Source organism: Pteropus vampyrus, unplaced genomic scaffold, assembly GCF_000151845.1.
Source record: "Pteropus vampyrus isolate Shadow unplaced genomic scaffold, Pvam_2.0 Scaffold185, whole genome shotgun sequence".
In the NCBI taxonomy this organism is placed as follows: Eukaryota; Metazoa; Chordata; class Mammalia; order Chiroptera; family Pteropodidae; genus Pteropus; species Pteropus vampyrus.
This window is the reverse complement of record NW_011888966.1, coordinates 2,670,608-2,677,763: the sequence shown is the minus strand read 5'-3', so window position 1 is coordinate 2,677,763 and position 7,156 is coordinate 2,670,608. Positions and strand designations below refer to the sequence as shown.

Here is a 7,156-nt window from a genome sequence, read left to right as displayed (position 1 = left end):
TGGGGGGGGGAGGGCGCGCCTCGCGCGAGCGCCGCTCGGACTTCGCCGCCCTCCCACAACCGCCCCAGCTCGTCCTCGACCCCGGGCTGCCCGGCCCCGCCCACAGCTCGGCGTACCTGCGCGGCTGAGCTGGAGAGGAACAAGCTTTGCTCCACAACACGGCAGAAGGTAAAAAATCTCCTCACGCAACTGCGTCCGCACACACGCGTGCTCCGTCGCCGGTCTATATAAATGCGGTTCAGCCTAACTTGTTGCGGCCAGGTCGGGCAGGCTAATGACCAATCCCGACTGCGTCCTCTGGGCTCCTCGAGCAGCAATTGGGTACTGACTCAGGATGAAGGCGTGGCTCTTGATTGGCTTCGACTCATGCCTATGAGACTCTGAGGATCTCGTTTCCCTAGTAACGGATTGGCACAGAGAAAGACCAACTACCTAAAGGTACGATGAAAAGGAGGATGGGAAGTTCTTTGACTGATACCCATAGTTACCAATAAATGCGTGGGGCCGCTCCCATTCGTTAAAACGGCTTTCTCTGGGCGGAGATCCGTTTTCCGATGCAGGAGCGGTTGCTCCACAAGGTGGGGCCCGTGTACTTTGGGGAAGTAAACCCCAAGCAACTAGGAGGTGGGCGCCAGGGAAGCCAAGAAAGCCCCCGGCCAATCGCAACGCGAAAAGGAGCTGATTGACTGCACCGAGAAGACAGAGCCCCAGGGCTGCTGTGCCCTCTGGGCCGGTTCTGAGGCTCTCCTGGCCCCAGCTCTGTCCTCCTTACTTTCTGTCCTTCGCTTGTTGGGTCTGGTCCCTGAGGCCCCTCTCCCGCCTTTTCCGCACAATTTGGTACCAGAGAAAACAAGTGGTAAAGTTTCCCGTTGTTTCTTCTTATAACAATTTATAAGAAGGGCACTTGCTGGCTCTCACCGTTAGTCAGCACTATCGTTGGACGACTGTTAAGGGAAAGCCAAAGGAAAAAGTAACTCCCGTTGTGTACCTAAGACCTTGTAAAAAGTCTCACGTGAAAACTGCTGTTGAGTTGGAAAACACGAATTTCTGCCCTGCTGCTCTTGGCAAATGCTGCTGCCAGTAGGCCGATGGTTGGCTGAAGCTTGTTCACTGAGGTTTTTCCCTTTTTTGCCGAGGTACAGTAGTTTGTCGATTGTCGGATCAGCTTGGGCCTCAGTGCAACATCCTGTGCGTCGCCACCGCTGTCATTCAGTTTTCTAATCGCTATAGGTGTGGGGGCTTATTTCTTCAACTCGTTCCCATCTTTAAAAGGTAACTAGTCAAACTCCTATATGGGCACCCTAAAGATTTCCCGAAACAGTGCAATGGCTAAGTGGCGCTCCAGCCTGGTCCTGTCCACATTTCTCAGGGTTTTGTTGGGCCCTCTGTTGGTCACCATGAGCATTTTATACGGAGATACATAGACACGCCTCGGTCTGTTCTCATACCAGGCTTATGACCTTGCGGGAGCGGCTCCCTTTAAGTTTTGCAGAGAAATTTGGAAATGAAGCACGTGGGCGTCTCTGTTGCGAAAGAAGGGGCGCAGGCAGCCGCCCGGTGGCTTCCGAGCGCGTCCCTGTTCGCTTCCCAGTGCGGGGCCTGGCCGCAGAAGCGGGGATAGCGTCCCTCTGCCTCCCCAAGACCTCACTCCTGCAGTGGCTTTGCTCATTCTGCGTTTATTGAGCTCCAAGGGCTGGGGTCAGAGATGAGCAAGACGCTGTCCCTGCTTGCAGTCGCCCATTCAACAGACCGGGGTGCTGCGCTGTGCCGAGAGCTCCCAAAGCCGGGGAACGGGTGTCCCGGACTATAAAGACACCGGAGGAAACTCCGCCCAGACCAGAGACGCTGCTAAGGTTTTCTAGAGTAAGAAACCTCCAGGATCCAGGATCGTGTTAGCAATGCTAAGGAATTTGAACTTTATTCTGAGACCGGGAAAGCTCCTGAAAGGCTTCTTAGAGGTGGATTAAAAAATTTGCATTTTAAAAGGTGGCTCTCCAAATTGAAAGGCTAATGAGAGCAGAATGGCGAAACTTTAGATTCACAAATTGGTTATTTAACCCAGGTGGTCTGTGATGGGGGGGGTCAAGGCTATTCTTAATTACATTTGGAGGGAATTTGAAGTGATTATAGCTCTTTTTTGTAAGGCTATTTGGCAGTCTTTATTAAATTGTGTATATACCACTTCTTGGTTGATAGCCAATTTTTTTTTTTTTACACGAAGAAGCATACACGGGGGTGTTCATTACGGTATTGTCAGCTTTGTTAGAACATTTAAAAATTGAAAACATAATTGCTAATCAATTTGCAAACTGATTAACTGGTGATATGCACATAATACAGAATACTGTGCAGCAGTTTAAAAAAGAAAGTAGAACTATACAGAGAGAGACCAGTCTCCAACTATTAACTGGATTGTTAATTGAAAAAAAAATCAAGTTCAACAAAACATACAGTGAATTCCCATTTATATTTAAAATTAAACAACAAAAATAAACTCCTGATTTCTGTATGTTAAAATAGGTATCTATGTGCAGAGGAAGAGTTCTAAATGTAAAACAGTCATTCTCCCTAGGGAATCTCCTAGGTTGGGAGTGATGAGGATAATGTATTATTTGAAAGTGTTATGAGACTGTGTTCAAGTGTGTTGAGCAATGTGAGGTAAGAAGAAAGGATTACCAGAGGGAGAATGCATACAGGACCCTCAGGTGGCTGTGGCTGTCACCACAGGAAAGAGCAAGTTGGCATCTTCCTGCGCAGTGCACTCATTCGGATCATACAAAAGCCCTCAGGACCAGGATGCTGGATACCTAGAAAATGTTCAGTGAGTAATTTACCACCAATGAATTGTCTGGAGCACTGGCTTTCAAGGTGGGAGGGGAGGGGAGATTTTGCCCCAAGAGACATAAGGCCTTATCACAACTGGGTAGAAGAGCTAGTAGCATCTAGTGAGTAGAGGCCAGGGATCCACAGGAGAGCCTTCCATGACAAAGGATTATCTGGCCAAAAAGTCATCAATGCTGGGGATGAGAAACCTTGGTCTAGTTATCTTAGTCATCTATGGGAGAGTCCCAGCCTCCTTCTGGTCTTTTCACTGCCAAGCAAAATCTGCAAACCTCTCCAGTATACTATTTCACCCTTCTCTTTCTGCCAGTTCTCCCTAAAGCTCTGAGAATCAGAGTGCCAAGAAACCTGAGTAAGACCTCAGAAAATACAGTTTGGTGGGGGAGGAGGGGAGGAATGGAAGGGTAGTAGGAAATATTTGATAAGGAATGATCCTAAGGATATCATCCAGATCAGCATTTCCCAAACATAGCTAATCATTCATGAAGGGTGATTAAAAATCTGTGCCTGTATGTATCTTTAACTGTGAAACTCCCACCTTTGAACAAAGACCTGGTATAATAATATTCGTTGTAGCACTGCTTGTAGTAAAAAGAAGACGGGAAATAACCCAGCTGTCAAGCTATATGGGACTGGTTAGAAACAATACAGTGCACTCTTACAGTGGACTTGTAACCATGGAGAAAATGAGGCTGATCTATGTGTATGGTTATAGAATGATCTCTCAGAGATACCAACAAATGAAGAATTAAGATATTCCTCTATGGTTTGGGTGTACATGCACAAGTTGTGTTATAAGGAATCACAAAAAACTGTTAATGATTGCTAACAGGGAGCAAACTTGGGCCGGGGTAGAAAAAAGGCTTAATTTTCATTCTGTACTCTTTGGTACTGGATAATTTTTTTAAACATGTGCATGTATTAGTTTTCAAACAAAATTCAATGTTAAATATAGATTTTAATAGTGATATGAGGAACTACAAATATGGAAACTTTTTGATCTTTAAAACAGGATGAAATTCTGTATCACTCCAAACTGCTGGAGCACTGACTTTTTTTTCCTTTTGCTCCTTACCATATAAAATTCATACAAAGATCCAAAGAGATCCTTTACTAGCTTAGAAAGACATGCTTTATTAGATCCCTCTGTCCTTTGGCATTAACTGCAAACGCAGCACCTCCTCAGACTCTATGGAGTGCTGACCATGACCCAGGCACCTTGCAAATGTTCCTTACAAAGATGATCTCATTTAATGTTCACAACAACCCTATTTCCCACTTCTTGGAACCATTTCTCAGAGGTTAAGCAACTTGCTCAGGGTCATACAGCTAGGGCTGGAAGCTAGGACCACCTGAAAGAAAGAGAGGCTTTCATTTCTCACATTGCCCGGAGAAGGAGGAGATAGCCCCAAGTAAGGAAAAGGGCCAAGTCCTTCTCAGAAACAGGCCCTGAGAGGCTGGGATTTCCATTCTTTCAGGCATGCCACCAGGTAATCTTGCATAGACAGCTTTCCATGCAGTCTGAGAGTTTTAGAATCCATGGCGACTTATGGTAATCTGCAGCCAAAGCTCTTTGCAAGAGGTTCTTTGTAGCATACTCTGTGCACTCTGTACACAAACCTAGGAATCCTCACTTCCTATGGCTTAGAAGAGAGACAAAACTTTTAGTCCAAATAACATAGCATGTATCAAGTACCCACTATGTGACAGACATGTTGCTAGGCAGTGTTTCAATTTCTCCTCACAAAAACTCTTGAATATTAACTCAGTTCTACAGAACTAGAAACTGTAGCTCAGAAAAGTTAAGTAACTGGCCCAAGGTCACATAGCTTGAAAAGCAGCAGAGCTGGTATTCAAAATCAGGTAATATCACCCTAAACCCAAAGCCCAATAGGGAAGAAAGGAACAATTATTAAATATATATAATAGCTTATCTAATCTGCAAACAGCTCATTTCAACAGGCCCCCTGGCTTAATAATGAAATGGCTTACCCAAGTTTACCATCTGGAACTCAGAATTCCTGAACTCTGCTTTTTAAAAATCTTTTTCCCTTTGATTTTTTTCTTAATATATATTCATTATAGAAAATATGGCAAAGAAAAGCAGAAAAAAGGAAATAAAAAATCACCTATAATACTGGAATGGGTGAGGATAGTATATATATAGATCTGTAGATACAAAAAATATAGTTGATAAAACTTAGGCAATCTGGCTATATCAAAATTGAAAATGAATAGCAATTCCACATCTAGAAATTTATTCTACATGAAATTTTAAGCAAAGATGTATGTATATGGATTGTCATATCATTGTTAGCATTGAAAGATTGGAAGACACCTATATGTCCATTAGTGGGGACTATATCAAGAATGTGACAGATACTGAAGTCTGAGTAGCAGTAGCTGAAAGAAAAAGGGGCTTATATTTCTCACATAACAAGTCTGGAGGCAAGCTGCGCCTGGCATTGGTTCAGTGAGCACACAATCAGAACCAACATCTCTCAGTCTCTTGGCATTTCGCTCGTGGTTGCAAGACAGCACACTTCCACTCTAGATACCACATCAGCATTCTAGGCAGGAAGGGGAAAGGAGTGATATCTGTTCCCTTTGTGAGAAAAGTAAGAGCTTTCCCAGAAGCCTCCTGACAGACTTCTGCTTCAGACTCATCGGCCAGAGCCATATCCTATGGGCAACCTGGCTGCAAGAGGGGATGGGAAGGCAAGTATTTAGGGATCAATAGCAGAGTAAAAAGATTGGGAATGAGTGCTGGATTAGCCAACCAATGGTTTCTGCCATAGGGAGTGGTTAAATAAACTATGGAACAACTAAATGATGTAACACTATGTAGCACTATCAATATGATACATATCGATATACATATCAATATGTACTATCAAGTGAAGAATAATCTCTTAAGAATTTTGTAAAGGGAGAAAAACAGGGTGCAAAACTGTGTACAGATGCCTTTTGTTTAAAAAAACAGGGATCAGGATATGAGGGAGAATTTCTTTTCCCTGTATACCCTTTTGTGCTATTTGAAATTTTTTAAACAGTATGCGCACTGGGATTTTGCCTGTAATCCTGCACCCATCCAAGATAACGTCTAGTAACATTTGCTATAGTTCATGTCAGCCTTATTTTTATGGAAATAAATGGAAATTATGTATATATTTACATATAAGAACTATAATCCTATACATTTTCTTGTCCTCTTTGATAGGTCTTCCTCTGTCATCTTTAATGAGTTTCCATAATGCTGCCTCTCAGTAAATGTTGCTCTCTCTGCTTAACCTAGCCACTTTCCCTAAATTCTCTGAGTCGTTCACTCTTCCTCTGCCTTTCCTTTACTGCCCCCACCCCCATTTACAGTGATCTTGCTTTCCTCATCCCCAGTGCACAGTCGTTCCCCAGTGCTACCAAGATGTTGAGCCTTACCTTCGCTGGACCTAAGGAGATGCTTGGCAGGTGGGGAGGTGGGTGAAGGGTTAAGAGGTGAGCATTTTGCCAGTAGGGGAAGACGCAGTGCCAGGGAGGCCAGAAGAGGTTCTAGCAATTAGAAGACTTATAATATTTTTTGATACCTACTCTGTGCCAAGCAATGTGCTAGGGAGTTTGCATTTGTCATATTTATTCCTCCCAACAATACCACAAAGTCGGTTTCTTTGAGGAAACCACATGTCCTGGTTTGCCTGGAACAGTCATGGTGTATGCCTATTGGCCTGGCATAATTATTAATGACCTCTACTTTCATTCTCAAAAGGTTTGGATACCTTTGCATGAAGATGGCGCCAAAAGTTAAGAAGGAAGCCCCTGCCCCTCCCAAAGCAAAAGCCAAAGCAAAGGCTTTGAAGGCAAAGAAAGCAGTGCTGAAAGGCATCCACAGCCACACAAAAAAGAAGATACACAATCACCCACCTTCCGACGGCCCAAGACGCTGTGGCTCCGAAGGCAATCCAAATATCCTTGGAAGAGCGTCCCCAGGAGACACAAACTTGACCACTGTGCCGTCATCAAGATCCCCTGACTACTGAGTCAGCTGTGAAAGAACTAGAAGACAACAACACACTTGTGTTCATTGTGGACGATATTTTATTCTAGCAGCCTGAGCTAAGACAGGCTCTAATATCCATGTCCCTTCCACTCACCATGCCAGATTCTCATAGGAACACCAGTCCTTCAAGCCAAAAAGGTTGGGGACCGCTGCTCTAAAGAATATCAGAATAGCAAATATAAGAAACAGCCACTGCCCATAGGGCCAAGATAGTAAGATAGAGTGCCTAAGGAAGAATCTCCTGCCCCCTGCCCCCTGCTCCCC

At 44.4% G+C, this 7,156-nt stretch overlaps 1 protein-coding gene and 1 long non-coding RNA gene across 4 annotated transcripts in view; one reads left to right on the top strand and one right to left on the bottom strand.

Annotated features, from left to right (window-relative positions):
• G3BP1 (G3BP stress granule assembly factor 1) overlaps positions 1–273 on the bottom strand; it is a 37,981-nt gene extending 37,708 nt beyond the window's left edge. The window contains exon 1 of the mRNA XM_011371248.2: positions 117–273. The gene's annotated coding sequence lies outside the window, so the exon portion shown is untranslated. The remainder of the gene's footprint in view (positions 1–116) is intronic.
• A 92-nt stretch (positions 274–365) lies between these two features.
• LOC111746362 lies at positions 366–6,729 on the top strand. Of its 3 annotated transcripts, none has more exons than XR_002783064.1 (3): positions 366–438; positions 1,143–2,821; positions 6,602–6,729. It is a non-coding gene; the product is annotated as an uncharacterized LOC111746362 (long non-coding RNA). The 3 variants fall into 3 exon arrangements; XR_002783065.1 differs by lacking the exon at positions 366–438 and having other exon boundaries at positions 445–1,272; positions 2,521–2,821; XR_002783063.1 differs by lacking the exon at positions 366–438 and having other exon boundaries at positions 445–2,821.
• Positions 6,730–7,156: the final 427 nt, after the last annotated feature.